General features: G+C 41.3%; 1 pseudogene; it reads left to right on the top strand.

Moving 5' to 3' along the window:
• The first annotated feature begins 1,674 nt into the window (after positions 1–1,674).
• Positions 1,675–3,020, top strand: LOC150054785 (elongation factor 1-alpha 1 pseudogene; annotated as a pseudogene).
• The last annotated feature ends 3,361 nt before the right edge of the window (positions 3,021–6,381 follow it).

Here is a 6,381-nt window from a genome sequence, read left to right as displayed (position 1 = left end):
TGCCAGTCCTGGGCTTGAGCTCAGGGCCTGAGCACTGTCCTTGGACTTTCTCAAGGCTAGAGCTCTACCACTTGAGCCTCAGCACCACTTCCGGCTTTTTTCTATGTATGTGGTACCAGGAATCGAACCCGGGTCTTCATGCATGCTAGGCAAGCACTTTAACCACTAGGCCAAACTCCCGGTCCCGGAATGCAATCCTTTTAACAGCAAGAAGCACATGTATTTCCTTTCTTAACATTCTCTTTGGGAAACAGAGTCATCTCTCCCGAGCCACACACACACACACACACACACACACACACACACACACACATTTGCATGGTTGCAAATTGTCTACAAGATGCCACATTGTATTCTTTGATGATGATTTTGTTCTTGGAAACTTCACAGTGGAAAGTCAGTTTTCCTTTGATTCATCACATTTAAGGTAAACCTCTTTTATAAGCTGGACAGAGACATGCAGGGCCAAGGGTACAAATATACCAGCTTTATATTGCTTTACTACATTATTTTAACTCATTAAATCTTAATATCTCAAGAATAAAGTCTGGCTGTTGACAATACTTAGCTGGATAAGCTGTTAAAGTTATTATGACGACTGCTCAAATGAAATGCTGTTTGTAGAATGAGCAAAAAAAAAAAAAAAGTGGGCCAGGAACTGCTCAATCAATTTCAGGGTCATCTTTATCATCATTAATGTCCTTATTATTGTCCTCCTCCTCCTCATTGTCATCATTACTATCATCAGGCCACCTGGCAATGTTGCAATGTCAGGGCAGTAAAGATTTGTCATATATAAACATCTGCTCAATCGATGTAAAGGGCTTTGATTACCCCCTCCCATTATGTTTAGTCATAATCACAGAGAAGAGTGGCTCTGTTGAGTTTATAAGTGTAATGCTGTGGGGCTAAGAGAACTTTTAACTAGAGAACTCAAAAGGCATGGATGTTCATTTACCTAGATGGCCGAGTACAAGAAGAGAATGGATCTCTTTACTCGCTGCACAGTTCTAAGACCCAGAGAATGGTAGAAAGGAAATGTGGGCAATGGTAGTTGAGGAACTAAGGGCTACACCCCCTCATGAATGGAAAAACATCTAGTCAAGTGCAATCTGGAAAACTAGAGAAAGGTGGCGGAATCCAAAGCATAGGCAACTGGTGGGAAAGACTACTATCAGCTATGAAGCTTGTCAGCATCCATCTTGATGACAATCTGAGGGAAGGAGCCAGGCTAGATTTCCCCCTTCTCCCCTCTGAGCACAGACAGGAACAGGATTCTTTAACATGGACTGCTTCTCCACCACATTACTGACACCCACAGAGCATACAGTATTTTGAAATAGACACCTTTAGAACTGATGAAAATTCACCCAAATTTCCAGGTCCTACTTAGATTATGCAAGTTATTTTAACTCAGAGAATACAAGACACTTGGAGGCAGAGGCTACAGATAGTAGTTTAGAGCTATGTTTGTAATTTAGTCAGTAAACTTTTTTTCCCAGCTTAAGCCATTGAAAGTCATGGAAATGCAGCAGCGGGTAGATAGTGGAATTGCTGAATAATAATCTTCAGGGTGCATGAAGTATACTAAAGAAAAGTGAAGTTGGCTTTTCCCCAATGGGTTTGCCATCAGGACACAGGTGCTGTAAAAACCACCATGAATTCTAAGCCAAAATGGGAAAGGAAAGGACGTATATCAACATTGTCATCATTGGACACGTTGATTCTGGCAAGTCCACTACCCGACACCTGATCTACAAATATGGTGGCATCAACAAGAGAACCATTGAGAAGTTCGAGAAGGAGACTGCTGAGATGGGAAAGGGCTCCTTCATCTATGCCTGGGTCTTGGATAAACTGAGGGATGAATGTGAATATGGTACTGCCATTGACATCTCCCTGTAGAAATCTGAGACCAGCAAGTATTATGTGACGATCATGGGTGCCCCAGGACACAGAGACTTCATCACGAACATGATCACAGGCACATCCCAGGATGATTGTGCTGTCGTGATTGTTGCTGCTGGTGTTGGTGAATTTGAAGCTGTCCAAGAATGGGCAGACCCGTGAGCATGCCCTTCTGGCTTACACACTTGGTGTGAAACAGCTCATCGTTGGTGTTGACAAAATGGATTCCACTGAGCCACCCTATAGCCAGAAGAGATACAAGGAACTTGTTAAAGAAGTCAGCGCCTACATTAAGAAATTTGGCTACAACCCTGACACAGTAGCATTTGCGCCAATTTCTGGTTGGAATGGTGACAACATGCTGGAGCCAAGTGCCAATATATCTTGGTTCAAGGGATGGAAAGTCCCCTGTAAAGATGGCAGTGCCAGTGGAACCACCTTGCTCGAGGCTTTGGATTGCATTCTGCCTCCAACTCGTCCCACTGACGAGCCTTTGCACCTGCCCATTCAGGATGTCTGCAGAATTGGAGGTATGGCCACCGTCCCTGTGGGCCCAGTGGAGACCGGTGTCCTCAAGTCTGGCATGCTGGTCACCTTTGCTCCTATCCATGTCACAACTGAAGTGAAGTCTGCTGAACTGCATCTCGAGGCTTTGAGTGAAGCTCTTCTTGTGGACAATATGCGATTCAACGTCAAGAATGTGTCAGTCACAGATGTCCGCCATGTCAACGTTGCTGGTGACAGCAAGAATGATCCAGCTGTGGAACAGCTGGCTTCACTGCTCAGGTGATCATCCTGAATCATCCAGGCTGGATTGTCGCACCACTCACATTGCTTTCAAGTTTGTTGAGCTGAAGGAGAAGATTGACTTCTGTTCTGGTAAGGAGCTAGAAGTTGGCCCTAAATTCTTGAAGTCTGGTGATGCCTGCCGTGGTTGATATGGTTCCAGGCAAGCCCATGTGTGTGGAGAGCTTCTCTGACCATCCTCCTCTGTGTCATTTTGCTGTTGTTGATATGAGGCAGGCTGTTGCTGTGGGGGTGTCATCAAAGCTGTGGACAAGAAGCCTGCCAGAGCTGGCAAGGTCACCAAGTCTGCCCTCTCAGAAGGCTAAATGAATATTACCCCGCATACCTGTCACTTCAGCTTTCACCAGTGGAGGAAGAACAGTCTCAGAACTGTTTATTTCAACTGGCCATTTAAGTTTAGCAGGAAAAGACTGGTTAATGAAACAATGCGTTGTAAAACCTTCAGAAGGAAAGGAAAATGTTTTGTTGACCATTTTTTGTGTGGCAGTTTTAAGTTATTCGTTTTTTAAAAATCAGTACCTATTTTTTTGCCAGTCCTGGGCTTCAGCTCAGGGCATGAACATTGTCCTTGGGCTTTCTCAAAGTCAGAGCTCTACCACTTGAGCCACAGCACCACTTCTGGCTTTTTTCTGTGTATGTGGGACTGAGGAATCGAACCTGGGTCTTCGTGAATGCTAGGCAAGCACTCTACCACTAGGCCAAACTCCCGGCCCCTAAAATCAGTACTTTTAAATGGAAACAACATGACCAAAAATCTGTCACAGTATTTTGAGACCCATTAAAACAAAGTTTAATGAAAATAAAGAAAAATGAAGTTGTATAGAAAGCCTTCAAAATTAGAAGGACGGTTGGTGGGTACCCCCATAACATGATTCACCTGCAAGTCTTTAAATTAGGGGTATGTTGGTAGCATGAAACTGGACTCAGTGCTCTTTCACACACCCGAGACAGTACTGGTATTTCCAAGACTCCATGGAGACAAATGGATCATAATAGAAAGGGTCACATATAAAATTCATAAGGATAGTAATTATAAATTACACTACATGTTTGCTAATATTAATTTTGTATATTCTCAGATTGCCTCATAGAAAGTTTATGATGTGATAATAAGGTAGATTACAAGGTTCTCTGCCCGAAAGGGAAGATATAGAAGAGGTAATTGTTTAGACACCTTATAACCTTAGTTAGCAGAGGGCATATCCACACACACTTCAGGCTTTTTGATTCCGATGTTCTTTCCAGCACCAGTACCTGAACTTCCAGACTAAGGCAAGTCATTTGAGTCAATCAATACTTTTAAATATTCGAAACTCCATAGCATGACCCCATTATTTCTCATAGAATAGAATTTAATAGAATATGGGTCATCTTTGCAAGAGGTCTAGTTATTGAAGTTCAGAAAGGACCTTGTTACAGAGTAGAGTACCTTGAAGACATCTAATAAAACAGGTCACTGAAGAGTTAGCCTCAGAGAAAGACTCCAGGAGAGAGTGCTCTATACAAGCACAGCAGATGAAAGCAGGGAATGAGTTTTGCTCATTCTTCAGATGGCTTGTGCAGCCACATTTGTTAAATTGTCTTATACATTTTACATTTGAGGCTCACTGGACTATTTTTATTTTCTAGGACCTATTATACATGCGTTTTTCTTTTGACACAATGGCTGTTTTATGGATTTAATTTTGATTGTACTCGGATGAGTTTGGGAAGATTTTTTTAAACCAAGTTTTTAGAAACTCATACTATGTAATCTCTGGTCACATAATTTCTTCCTTTAGAGATGTATGACCCTGTACAATACCAGTGGAAAACACAAATGGGTTTTGCCTTTACTTGTAAGAGACCTAAGTTACATTCTTATAGTATCAACTTGGTTGGTATCAAGTCAGAGGATCTACAATTAGGGCCTGAATCCTCCTACATTTGCTAAGTCCCCATATGGTTGTGACATACATTAAAATAAGAGACTTGGAGATAAGAGTCTCACAGTCTTTTGTTCCTGGGCTCCTTTGAACTGAGATCCTCAGATCTCAGCCTCCTGAGTAGCTAGGATTACAGGCGTGAGCCATTGGAACCCAACAATACTTTGCATTTTTAACGTCTCAAGTACTTTTCAAATTATTATCCTATATTGTGATAAATATCATAGACCTATTGAATTGATTACTGTAGTTGTTTTAGGGGGTGTTCTAAACTTTGAATTTGTCCATTTATTACTTTATAATGTCCTTTAAACCATTTGCCAAATTTTCTTGTAAACTAGATACTGGGTTTTCAGGATTACTTGAGTTCAGATGTTACAGTTTCAACAAGAGCAGCTGGGAGGTGCTGGTATATAGGAATGGTTTTCTTTCCCCTTGTGGGCACCTCTCATCTGGCTTTCCAGATCTTATAGTGTTGATCTTGATTCCTCGGGTAAGATGGTGGTGCTCAAATTGTAAAGGTGAACTTATAGCTGTGTTCTACGTGTGGCTTAGAATCATTATTTACAGCTTCTTTTCTGTAGGACAGACAATGACTCCAAACACTTTGCTGTTCCTTCTGCTTGGAGTAGTTCTTCCTTCTTTAAATTCTTATTTTAGGCTCTTTCTCATATACAGCCATATCAATAGGTTATTCTTTCCAGTACCTAATGGAAAACAGAATTTTTTTTGGGTGCCCATTGCTCACTCCTATAATCCTAGCTACTCAGGAGGCTGAGATCTGAGGATTGTGGTTCAAAGCCAGCATGGCAAGAAAGACCATGAGATTCTTAGAGTCAATTAACTACCCCAAAGCCAGCTGTGGTTCAAGTTGTACAGAGGCAGCCTTGAGAAAAAAGGCTAAGGGACTGAGTTTAAGCCCCAGCAATACACAAAAGATATAGGAAATAAACCAAACGGCAATCATTTCAATATATTATCTCCAAATTCCTTCATTTATTTTCTCTGTAATATATATCATCAATAGGCCTGTTTTCTGTGTACTCATTTTCTCCATTGTAATCTCAATGAGATGAATGGGAAGTTGAGAGGAATTATGATGTGACAGTGTCTAAACCACATCACTCATCACATTAGCCATGAGAAAGAAAGGCACAGCCTTGACAGCTGTCAGCTGGGAACTGGCACAAACAACAAGATCGTAAGATCTTGGCTTTCTCGTTTTGAAATATAAACAATTTCACAGGATACAGCTTTAGACACAAGGTCATACTGAGACCCTGAAGAAGTAAGATAAAAGCAGACTGTTCCATAATCATCTCGGAGCACAGACAAAGCATGAACACTACACAAAGTACTCAATTGCCCACATACTCTATCTCCCAGATAAATGCAATGGGGGCTTGCTTACATATCAGTGAGAGCTTTCACTCAGCTCTGTCTCTTTCCTTCTGCAGAAATCATGCAGGTATTTTCAATAATTTCTTATTATATTGTAACATGGATAACCCAGGGAAAAGTGTCATCTTAATTCTTAATTTGAGCATGTTTTCAAAGACCTCCTTTACTCCATAAGACAACCTTCACAGGGTCCAAGGATGAGTACGTTGATGTCTTTGGAGAAAGGCCATTATTCATTTTGGTACATATCCGACTAGACTGTGACATAAAACTCAATCCAGAACAAAGTGATTTTTTGAGTCAATATGTTACAACTTCTTGTCCAGGTCATCTACCTGAT

This window comes from Megascapheus bottae, chromosome 14 (assembly GCF_031878675.1).
Source record: "Megascapheus bottae isolate mThoBot1 chromosome 14, mThoBot2.hap1, whole genome shotgun sequence".
NCBI classification, from domain to species: Eukaryota; Metazoa; Chordata; class Mammalia; order Rodentia; family Geomyidae; genus Megascapheus; species Megascapheus bottae.
This window is presented reverse-complemented; position numbering and strand designations above follow the sequence as displayed.